The sequence below is a fragment of the Lynx rufus genome, unplaced genomic scaffold, assembly GCF_022079265.1.
Source record: "Lynx rufus isolate CCGP_SWC_20201006 ecotype Redwood Valley unplaced genomic scaffold, mLynRuf1.p SCAF_4, whole genome shotgun sequence".
In the NCBI taxonomy this organism is placed as follows: Eukaryota; Metazoa; Chordata; class Mammalia; order Carnivora; family Felidae; genus Lynx; species Lynx rufus.
Window position 1 is genome coordinate 60719269 of NW_025814856.1, and position 12069 is coordinate 60731337.

The 12069-nt window shown below is 45.7% G+C and overlaps 1 pseudogene; it reads left to right on the forward strand.

Annotated features, from left to right (window-relative positions):
• Positions 1–305: 305 nt before the first annotated feature.
• The window catches only part of LOC124523378 (cytosolic 10-formyltetrahydrofolate dehydrogenase-like), a 143578-nt pseudogene continuing 131814 nt past the window's right edge, over positions 306–12069 (forward strand).

Here is a 12069-nt window from a genome sequence, read left to right on the forward strand (position 1 = left end):
GCACAATTAGGGTATTGACTTGAGACCTTTTTCAGTGTATGCATTTACAGATACAGACTTCCCTCTCTGCACTACCTTTGTTGCAATCCCTGCGTTTTGGTATGTTGTGTTTTTGTTTGTCTTTGACTAAAGGCATTTTCATTTTCCTTGTGATTTCTTCTTTCACCCTTTGGTTGTTTAAGCGTGTGCCATTCAATGTCCACCTATTTGTGAATTTTCCAATTTTTCTTCAGCTACTGATTTCTAGCTGCGTTCCACTGAGATCAGAAAAGATGTTTTATAAGATTGGAATCTTTTAAAATTTATTAAGACTCGTTGTGTAGCCTGGGGAACCTGGGTGGTTCAGTTGGTTAGGCATGTCACTTTGGCTCAGGTCATGATCTCTCGATTGGTGGCTTTGAGCACCATGTCGCTCTGTGTGGTGACAGCTCGGAGCCTGGAGCCTTCTTCAGGTTCTGTGTGTCCCTCTCTCTCTGCCCCTCCCCTGCTGGCACTCTGTCTCTCTCTCTCGGAAAACTAAACATTAAAAAAAACACACACACACACAGCAAAAAGCCTTGTTGTGTAGCCTAACAAATAGTTTATCCTGGTGAATATTCCATGTGTTCTTGAGAAGAATGTGAATTCTTCTCTTCTTGGGTAGAGTATTCTGTATACGTCTGTGCTGTATGTATACAATTGGTTTATAGTGTGGTTTAATTCCTCTGTTTCTTTATTTATCACCTCTCCGGTTGTTGCATCCATTATTGAAAGTTAGGCATTTTAGTCTCCGACTACTATTGTAGAAAAGTCTATTTCTCCTTTGGTTTTTGGTATATATATTTGAGGGGCTGTGTTGTTGGTGCCTGTATGTTTATAATTGTTATATCCTCTTGTTGTGTTGAACTTTTTATTAATAGTCTCTGTTTCTCATAACCCATTTTGATTTAAAGTCTATTTTTTCTTTTTCCTTTTTTAAAATATTTTTAATGTTTATTTATTTTTGACAGACAGAGAGAGAGAGAGAGAGAGAGCACATGGGTGGGGGAGGGACAGAGAGAGACACACACAGAATCTGAAGGAGGCTCCAGGCTGCGACCTGTCAGCACAGAGCCCGAGCGGGTCTCAAACTCATGGACCGCGATATCATGACCTGAGTCGAAGTCAGACCCTCAACCGACTGAGCCACCCAGGTGCCCCTAAAGTCTATTGTTTCTGATAGTAATATAGCAACCCAGCTGCCTTTTGGTTACTCTTTGCGTGAGATAGCTTTCCCATCTTTTTACTTTTAATTTGTTGTGTGTACTTACATCTAAAGTGGATATCTAGCATCTGGATGCAGGATGTATTTTATCCAACATTTAAATTCATGTTTTTATTAGGAGAGTTATTTTCATTTAACAAGTTTACTGAAAAAGAAGGATTTACTTCTCTTTACCTATTTGTTTTTGGTACATCTTTTATGTTTCTGTTCCTCAGTTTCTTTATTACTGCCCTCCCTTTTCTGGGTACGGTATCACTTTGATTCCCTTTTTAAAAGTTATTTCTTAATGACCTTAGAGATTATAATTAACATATAACAGTGTAATTTACATAATGCTGATTTAGTTTCAATAGTGTATACTCTGATCCTATACATCTCTATTCCTACCCCAACTATTATTGTCACAGATTAATCTTTATGCATTGCATAGCCACTAATATTGATTTAAAATCATTGTGTACTGCATTTGGCTATTATATAGGAAAAAGAGAGAAGTTGCAAAGGATACCAAAAGTACAGTAATACTGGCTTTCATATTTACCCCTGTGGTTACCTTTACCAGTGTTCTTTCCTTTTTTCTTATGACTTGGAGTTACTCTTTAGTGTCCTTTCATTTGAGCCCAAGAGATTCTCTTTAGTGGTACTTTTTTATTATTAACAACTTTTTAAATGTTCTTAAAATTTTATTTTTGAGAGAAACTGGTAGTGGGGGAGGGGCAGAGAGAGGGAAAGAGACAGAATCTCAAGCAGGCTCCCCACTGTCAATGCAGAGCCTGATATGGGGCTCAAATCCACAAGCCATGACATCCTGACCTGAGCCAAACTCAGTGCTCAAGCTTCTGAGTCACCCAGGCGCCCCAAGGGAAATCAGCTCTTCATTTTAGGGAAGATCCTTTGTAGGTGATGAATTAGTTTTCTCTTCCTGCTTTCTAAATTCCTTCTTTGGGTTTCAACAAGTTGACTGTAAAATGTGTCATGGTGTAAATCTCTTTGAGTTTATCCTCCTTGGAATTGATTGATCTTCTTGGATGTATACATTCATGTGTTTCCTCAGACTTGGGAACTTTTGGGACATGATTTCTTCAAATATTTTATCTGCCCTTTCTATCTCTCGTCTTCTTTGGAACTCCTAAATGAGAATATTGATGAGCTTGATGATGTCCCACAGACTGTTCATGTTTTTCATTCTCTTTTCCTTCTTTTCTTCAGACTGCATAATTTCAAGTTCACCAATCCTTTCTTCTGCTTGCTCAAATCTGATATTGAACCTCTCTCCTGAGTGTTTTCTTGCACCTATTGTACTCATCAGCTTGAGAATTTGTTTGGTTTGTTATTAAGTTTCTATGTCTTTATTGATACTCTCATGTGTTTCTTACATCATTTTCCTTATTCCCTTTAGTTCTTTGTCCAGGGTTCCCTTTAAATTCATTGTACATCTTTAAGAGAGTTGATTTAACATCTTTGACAAATAATTCTAACATTTAGTCTTCCTAGAGGATGATTGTTTCCAAATTCTTATACTTTTCCTATAAATCAGCTGTATTTGCCTGTTTCTTTGTTTTACTACTTTTTTGTTCAAAACTGGACATTTTGAGTGTTGTTTATTCTGAAAATGCAATCCTCTCAGCCCTCAGTGATTGCTAAGTCTTGCTTGTGAAGGGTTGGATTTGTCCATTTGTGACTTTTCCAAACCTTTTTTTTTCTTTTCTTTTCTTTTTTTTTTTTTTTTTGTAAAGTGTCTATTCCTCATTGTATATAGTAATTGAAGTTTATTTTCTGTTATCTCTGTGATCAGCCAGTGGCCTAAAAACAATTTTCTTAAATGTCTGACTCCCAAAAGAGGGGGGAAAGTACTGCCTTTTTAAATCTCCTGGGAGCTGCTTCAGCCTTTGAGTGTTAAAACTGTGGCTGCCAGCCTTTGTGCTGGTCCCTCAGTGATCAAAAGGAGCATCGGCCTAAGAACACACAATCTAGATGTAGGGAGGGAAGGTCCTTACTGGAGCCACCCTGGCTCCAGAAAGCTGTACCAGGAACAAGTTCAGCTTCCCCTGCTGCCTCCTACCAGGAGGATGGGGAGTAACACCCCACAAAATGCTGAAATTTGCTAACATTTACCAGCCTTCATCATCTTTTTCCCTGGGTGTTGCAAACGTTTGACTGACTCTAGAGTTCCAGAACATTTGATTCAGACAATTCTGCCAGTTCAATAGCTGTTTACGTGGAGGAATGGATCTCTGGAGCTTTCTACTCTGCCATTTTCTTTCTGTATGTAGGTTTTTTATTTCTCTTGAGTAAATATCTGGGAGTGAAATGGGAAGTACATGTTTAATTTTTAAGAAACTGCCAAACTTCTCTCCAGCATGGTTTCCAAAGTACCATTTTAAACAATCCCACCAGCAGTGTATGAGAGCTCAGTTGCTCTGTATCTTTACCACTGATACATATGGTCAGACTTTAATTTTAAAAATTCTGGTAAATGTGTAGACATATCGCATTGTCATTTTAATTTGCATTTCCCTAATTACTTGTAATGTTGAACATATTTTCATATGCTTTTTCCATCTGCATTTCTTCTTTGGTGAAGGATCTGTTCAATCTTTTGCCCATTTTCACTTGGGTTGTTTGTTTTTCTCTTAGTATTGAAAGTTGAGACATCTTTATACATTCTGAGTGAAAGTCCTTTATCAGATATTTTATTTGGAAATATTTTGCCCCAATCTGTGGTTTGCCTTTTCATTCTTTTCATTATTATTATTATTTTTAGAGTGAGAGAATGAGAGATTGGGGGAGAGAGGTGGAGGGGGAGAACCAGACAGAGAATCTTAAGCAGGCTCCACGCTCAGTATTGGGCTCTATGCCATGACGCTGGGGTCATGACCTGAGCCTAAATCAAGAGTTGGACTCTTAACCGCCTGAGCCACTGAGGAGTGCCAACCTTTTCATGGTTTTAACATATCTTTCAGTGACTATTCTTAATCTGCTATTAAGAATCTGCTATGTAAACATGTAGATTATCTCATTTACTTATCAGAAAATAGTAGAGGAGCTATCCTTGCAATTTGCAGGTGAAGAAACTAAGGCTCAGAGTTTTCCACTTGTGCAAGGTCATGTATTAGTAAGTGATGGAGCCATAGCTTGAAACTAGAGCCTTGTGAATCCATGGACTGGGCTCTTAACCCCAGTTCTAGATTAACACCCACAGTTCGGTTGTTGAGATGAAGTTTCCTTCTGGGTAACGGGTTGGCACGATAACCTCTGCCACTAGAATGATGCAGGTCTGCCAGGCCTCTTTCCATGCACCCACTTTTCCATCTTCTTTTCTCCAGACAGGTTGAGGAAATGAAGGAGATGTGTGATGGACTGGAATTAGAAAATGAGGATGTTTACATGGCCAGCACCTTTGGGGACTTCATCCAACTATTAGTGAGGAAGCTACAAGGGGACAACAAAGACAGTGAGTTCATCATTGACTCTGTGAGTCCTGGGCCCCTCCACGTGGGCTTGGCCCTGCAGACCTCTCAAACACATTGAGATCTGTGGATCTCAATGACACATGAGGAAAACCTGGGCATCCCAGAAGCCAGGGCACTCAAGAGCCCACCTTCAGTGTCCCAAACTCTCCCTGGTAACCCTGATAGCCTGAGGCGCCAGCACAGTTAGGCACATGCAACAGGGGAAATTGTTGTCTATGTGACAAATTCTGACCCCCAAAGATATGAGAGTAGGCTATTAAGAAGTGGCTTTTACAGACTACTTCCCACCCTCTATGTCCTATGGTGTTTTTTCCCAGTAGTTGCCTCCTCACTGCTGTGGCTCTGGCCCCTGCCAGATCACCCTTCCTTGTTTCTAGTTTTGCTGGGGGACCCTAAACCCTAATTCTGGGACCACCACTTCCTCCATTTGTCCTTTTTGTCTAGTAATGGCAGGGGCTTTCTGCTGTTATCAATCTCGGGTTTGACTCATAGCTTCTCAGCTCTTTCATCACCTGTGCAACTAACTGCATGCATTAAATTCCTTTTGTTGAAATGTCAAAAGAAAGAGAGGGAGGGAGGGAGGGAGGGAGCTAGATGGAAAGAGAGGGAGAGAAGGAGACAGAGAATGAGGAATTGGGAACATTTTCCCAATAAGGGAAACAAGTGATCTTATACATTCGACTTTCATATATCGAAGTGTAATTGCAAACTGGTTTATAATTTTTAAATGTTATATTCAATTTTGAGAGAGAGAGAGAGAGAGAGAGAGTATGTGGGGAGGGACAAAGAGGCAGGTGGCAGAGTATCTGAAGTAGACCCTGTGTTGACCATGGAGAGCCCAATGCAGGGCTCAAACTCACGAATCTTGAGATCACCCAAGCATCCCTGCAAGTGTATTTTTAAAAGAAACTCTTGAAAAATCATCCTGAGGTGGCTTGGTAGGCTACGAGCTCCCATAGGGATTAACATTGGGATAGTTTGTTTGGATCAAAAGCTGATGAAGAAAGTGTAGGTGGCCAGGATGGATACCAGATTGGCCTTAGGATTGTGGTCAGATGACTGATGAACAGATTTCAGGAGAAGAATGGTGTTTCAAGGATGCCGTTCAGGATGGAATTTCAGGTCTGCAGGGAAGTGAGCGATGGGGTTGGTGTCATGTCTGGTGACTCACAAGTGTCTGTCTGCCAACTGGCAATTCCTACTTGCAGAGGCCTAGCAACTAGTCTGAGATCACACAGCGGGTGAGTGGCAGGACAGGGGTTGCAGCCCAAGCAGCCTGACCTCAGATTCCATGCTCATCATCGCTTCTTATTGCTCAGCTGCCAGCATTGCCCACGTAATAGCCCCATGGGATAAGGAGGGCAGCAGGACTGGATTTGGTTGAAGAGACCTGAGAAGGCCAAGGGACCTTGAGCCCTGGCCCCTTGGCTATCTACATGTGTGTGAGCGTGTATGTGTGCACACATGTGTGCATGAGTGGTTATCTATCTCTGTTTCCTGAGTCTCTGTGTGGGTTCATATCTGTCACTAATGCACCTTGTGAAGACTCCACACTGCAGTGAATCCGTGCAAAAATTCCCTTCCCATGTGGAAAAGGCGGTGAAGAAGCTGACCCTCCATATGCCCACAGCTCTTCACTGGGGACGTGTCTGTGGATGCTGAGGGTGCCAAGACCTATGAGACTGTCAACCCAACAGATGGAAGTGTGAGTGCACTTCCTGCACTCCCTCCTGCTCTCCCTCCACCTTCCCCCTCCAAGGCCTCCTCTCTTATCTACTCCTCCACCTGGTGTCTGGGGATCCTGGCTTAGGGGGCCTCTACTGGCACACAGAATTGTTGCAGTCAGTTTCCAGTCCTCCCATGGGAATGGCCCAGAGGGTAACTGGAGCAGGGAAGCAGGAGGATTGCAAAGGTCTGGAGCCTGCTTCTGAGACTGGAGGAGAGCTAACATCCCCCATGGAAGAAATGAAGCCATTCCCTCCCCCTCCATGTGTCAACAATAACCTCAGCATGAGCCTTACCTTCTTGAATATGTGACACCCCACTGTTGGGAATTCTTCTGTGAATCCCATGTTTGTCAGACTTTCTTGACCTTGACCCTTTTATGTCATGACCCAGTAGGCGCCTATTGCGCGTGCGCGTGCACACACACACACACACACACCTACATGGAACAACACTTACTCCTACAGGTGCATACTTCTCCATTTTGCCCTACCTATAGTATCCCTCAGGGCCTGTGGAAAGCACATAGCACACTCAACTGGGTCACTTGAAGGTAGCTTAAAGAAAATAATTGACAAAGGGGTAGACCGGGTGTGGGGACACAGACAAGGAGATGCAGTGCCCTCGGGCAGAAACATGAGCTGTTACTACCTTGAGGCCTGTTTGGGGAATCCCAGACAGAAAGCTGTCTGGACAGGGTTGCCTGGGTGCTGGGCCTTTGGGCAGGGAGGGTGTACCATGCCGGTGGTATCCAGCAGGGTCCTGGCCTTGCACCTCCCATTTCTCTCTCCTCCTGACTTTCCTTTGGCCAAGCACAGCTGTCAGGACGTATGGGAGCCTGCACTGTAGTGCCCGTGGGCACTGTTAGACACAGAGCAAGGATGGGGACAGGAATGGTCCTGTCATCTTCCACATGTAGACTATTTCACTTAAGAAATAGTCTTTCTTCCTAGGACTTACCAAATTAATCACCTCCTGGTCTTGGTTTGACAATGCTAAGCTGATCCTCAGCCTCAAAGCTGCAGCCTGAGCCTGTTTCCCTTTTTGGGCTCAGCGGGCAAGTGAAAAGAAGAGTCCTGGTGTGGAGAAACAGGAACAAGCCTCTTTGAAGGTCCCTGCCTTTCCTCATTGTGCACACCCTTCCAGGGCCATCCCATTCACCTGCTGTCCCCACTGAGCCCGCCCAGTTGGCCAGGGAGCAGCAACTTGAGGCATCTGTGTACACAGAGTCCAGAGAGAGCTTCATGGCGCTGTTCCACCATGGGTCATCTGCCAGGTGTCCCTGGCCAGGGTCAGTGATGTTGACAAGACAGTGGCTGCCACTAAGGATGCCTTTGAGATTGGATTGTGGGGAAAGATCAGTGCACGGGATTGAGGCTGGCTCCTGTACAGGTGAGAGCCCCACAACCTCCTGTCAACTATCCCACCTTTTGTTTGGGTTGGAACTGCATGCTTGGGTTTTGACAGGAGTAAGTTGGGGTCCGGGACAGGTTGTGTAACCAAGGCCTGAGACTCAGAAAAGGCTTCTGAGAGGAAGTGACTTGAGACGCAGGAGGGATTTCACTAGACACAAGTAGCCTTAAGAGAAACATGTCCTCAGTGTTGGGAACAGTGTGATTAATGATGAGGAGGCACAAAAGTGGAGGTGCTAATCACATGGGAGCAGTAAACTGGCAAAGCTAACAGATACTCCTGGGCAGTCACAGACATGTTCAACACTTCCCTGAGTGGACTGGACCAGAGGAGAGATCAGGGCTATTTTATGTAGAAGCCAGTGACAGAAGCATGGGGTCTGTTCTTCCTGCTAGTCCTTGCTCAGATCTCCCTGACTGCTGGAATCTCACATTTTCCTTGTTTTCTAAAACCAGGGAAGAAAGGGCTCTCTCACTTAGCTTCATCAGAACTATTAGGGAAGGACGTAGAGTTGATCCACTTATGACCATGGGTTGCGAGTGTGGCCTGGAGGAGAGATACTACTCCCCTAGAACTAGGTGGTCCCCGTGGGGGAGGAGCGGTCGCCCCCCAGGGAAGTGGTGTGATGTTTTTGGAAGGGAGGGTGCTGCATAGATGAACTAAACAGTGTCAAAAAGCCTAGTGAACGAGCCAGTTTCAGGAACTTGACTTTTATGCTCCGGGTCCTGGGGAAGCTGTCAGGCATAGAGGCTGGTCATGATGTGGTCCAAATGTACTTGTCATCTGGTGGGAGAAAGGCCCCATCTTGGCCTTGCAGTCAGAATGTCATTTTTTTTTCCTATTCAGAGGCCAGAAACACCAGGATAGCTCCAGCACAGGAAACCAGAGAGAGGGGCCTGTCTAGTTTCAAAATGGAATAGAGATGGTATGGGTTAGGGCAGGCAAGGGTGCACCCAGCCTGCTCTAACTCAAGTTATTTTCAAGACTCTTTGAAGAGCCTATCAATTTTAAGAAGCTGTTTCCTAGTGACCTAGTGCCCCCAGATTAGGCAAAACTGAAACATGCAAGCCTAGGCTGGTGATGTTGAGAGGAGCCTTCTGGCCCTGAAGCAGGGACTCCAGAGGTAGATGTTTGCTGACCCAAGAGTGTTTCCCTTGAGCAGTTCTGCAGGCATCTAGTGGCATGTGTCATAATAACACGACCAGCAACATGATAGTGAAGAGTTGGGTCCCTGCACAGTTCTAAGTAGAGACCCGGACTGCTTGGACAGACATCTCAAGACCAGACCAGAGAGCTCCTAGGAACCTGGTCCTGCCTCATGCAACCTCCCAGTCCCCATGGTGGAGGTTCGCCCATTGCTGGCTCAGGAGGGAGCAGCCCCTGGTTCAATGAGGAAAATAGACCACCATGGATACATATTATGGGTTGAGACATTATGCAATTGTGGGAGACACTAGGAAGAAAGATCCAGAAAAGAGTGTTAGAGAAAGTCACTAGACAGGCCCCAAGAACCACTGAGGGAGAAGATAGAGCCTGTCAGGAACCTGGAGGCCAGTGTCCACAGCTGCCAGAGTGAGGCCACCAAGAGCTGGTGGCAGAGTCTGTAGAAAGCTGTCACCTTTTGTTTAGACACTTCCTTAGGTCCACAGACAAGAATCTGGTGGTGGCCCAGGCTGCTGGGAGTGAGGCTGAGCCTGTGTGGCACCCCACACTTGCCCTTCCTCATGGCTGTTCTGAGGACCTCTGGGATGATGGTGGTTGCTTCACTGCCTTCCCCCCTGGTGCTTTCTGGGGACAGGATCCAGGAGGCAGAGGTACACCTCAACAAAGTTGACAATGAACAATCCCACTCAGTTCTCCTCCCCGAGCCTCCCGAATGGTGTGCTCAGGTGATAGTTACTTCAGGGCTTTATGACATGGCCACATCACATGCAGGTGACATTATCTGGCAGAATTGGAGGGATTTGGGGCTGATCGAGGGAAAAGATAGGACTATGAGAAGTAGAAACACACAACAGGCTTCAGGAAGCGACACCTCCATAGTGGGAGACCCTCCAGAGACTGTAGTGGGACGGTCTCTACTCAGAATGGGAAGGGTGCAAAGGAACTTTTGGAGGTTGGGTGATCAGAGAAGGGGGCTCCCGAGTCCTGGCAATGTTGTTCAGCAGCAGAGCAGGGATCTTTGGGTCAGAGGGCTAGGAAGGCAACAGCTCTAATTGCATAGTCCATCTCTCCAATGATAATAGCTGCCAAGTGGGGGATGCAAAGCAAGACAACTTTAAATAGCTAAAGTCTGCTTGTTTGGGCTACTTTTAAAATAATTGGAGACATAAATGGGTATCCAGCAAGCATTTAAACTGACAGGTCTCACCCTGCAGGGAACACATGAACAACTAGAGGCCAATACACAAAGACCAACTTTGGCTTGTTTATAATACAAATTTATACCTGTGACACATCTGTTTTTCTAGTTGATAGAACCCTAGTCTTTGAAATGCCACAACATGGTGTTTTTTTTTTATTTGGTCTATAATGCTTCTCAAAAACTGATTTACACCTTTGCTGTTCTTAACTAGAAAATTACCTGGATGTGTCACTGTCTGAAGTAACCATGTGGCTATGCCACTAGATTGCTTGTGTCTGTCATCCATCACTCACAAGCTTTATACTACATACTGACTGTGTGCCCAGTGGGTGTAGGATGTCCATTGGGAGCAGGAGACCAAATCCTGTCCCAGGCCTCAGGGAGAGGCAAATAGTACTGGAATACTCAACTAAGTGAATATCTGTAACAGTCATGCAACGTTTGAAGAGAGGTAGAGGATGCTATCAGGACACTGGAGGGATAGGTTATTGGTGTAGAGTGGGCAGAAATTAGGGTTGGCTTCCCAGGGAGTGTGAGTGTGTACTTGGGGTGTTTAGGCCATGCCATGGCTGAATGCAGAGAGGAGATGGTCAGCAGTCTTTCATCCCAGACTTATTTCTGGGCCAGAGCTCCCCCATGTACAAGTTTGAGAGCCGCTCTGGGTCTGTGGCCTCCACCTTCCTCTGGACACCCTGTCCCCTGGGCACTCTGCTCTTTGGGCTCCATTATATCAGAGAAGGGGGCACAGTCCTAATTCCCAGGCTGTTCACAGAAGCACACCAACTGGAATCACAAGAGGGCAACTGGATTTCATAGAGTTCACACTTCAGGAGGCCTGTGTAGATGAACCTTCCCTTGAATCTCTCCCATCATCCCCCCTCTACCTCCCCACAGATGCCATCCTTGGGGGCACACTCCACTGGATCTGCAGGTGCTTGAAGCTGGACATGCTGTCCCCTGGTCAAGGCTGTCCAGAGACAGAGAGGGTGGTCTTTTTGGATGGTGACCTCCTTATTACAGAGGCAGAGGGACTGCTTTGCAGAATCATGTGTGTTATTATAAAGTAGTTACTCCATCCATGTTTTACAAAGGAAGAAAGGAAAAGAGAAGAGAGGAGAGAGGGACAGAAGGGCATCATCCTCATAGCCATCCAGCAAAGTAAACCTTACTGTCCCATTTCATAGACCAGGAAACTGAGGTCAGCACATCTGAGGGTGGCTGCAGAACAGCCCCTTGTTCATTGATGAAGGGCCCTGAAAGAATAGGCAAGGCTGGTCCCATCCTGAGCCATCTCCCTCCTCTCCCCCACCCCTTGACCTCATTGGCGGACCTCATGGAAGAGCATAAGGAAGAGCTGGCCACCATCAAGGCTCTGGATGCAAATGCTGCCTACACACTGGCCCTGAAGACCCACCTGGGCATGTCCATCCAGACCTTCCCCTACTTTGCTGGCTGGTGTGACAAAATTCAGGTGGGACCGAAGCTCTTGCCCACCAAGTGAGAGCTCACACAGGCAGGCTGGGGTCAGCAGGAAACTAGGGCAGTGTGTTAGCCTACATGCTGCTTAACAAATGACCCCAGTTTATTGGTTTAAAGCAACCCATCAGCTCCCATTTCTGCAGATGGGAAATTCAGGCAGGCTTGGCTGGGTTCCATGCCATGATTTCACAAGGTCAGTGTCAAGGTATAGCCAGGCTGGGCTTTATCTGGAGTTCTGGGAAAACCCTGGCTGCAGGCCTGTTCAGGTGTTGGCAGAACTCAGATCCTGTTGTTGTAGGACTGAAGGTCCAGGTCCTTGCTGGCTGCTGGCCGAGGCTATTGCAGGGCCTGCTCTGGCCTCCCTCTGGCCG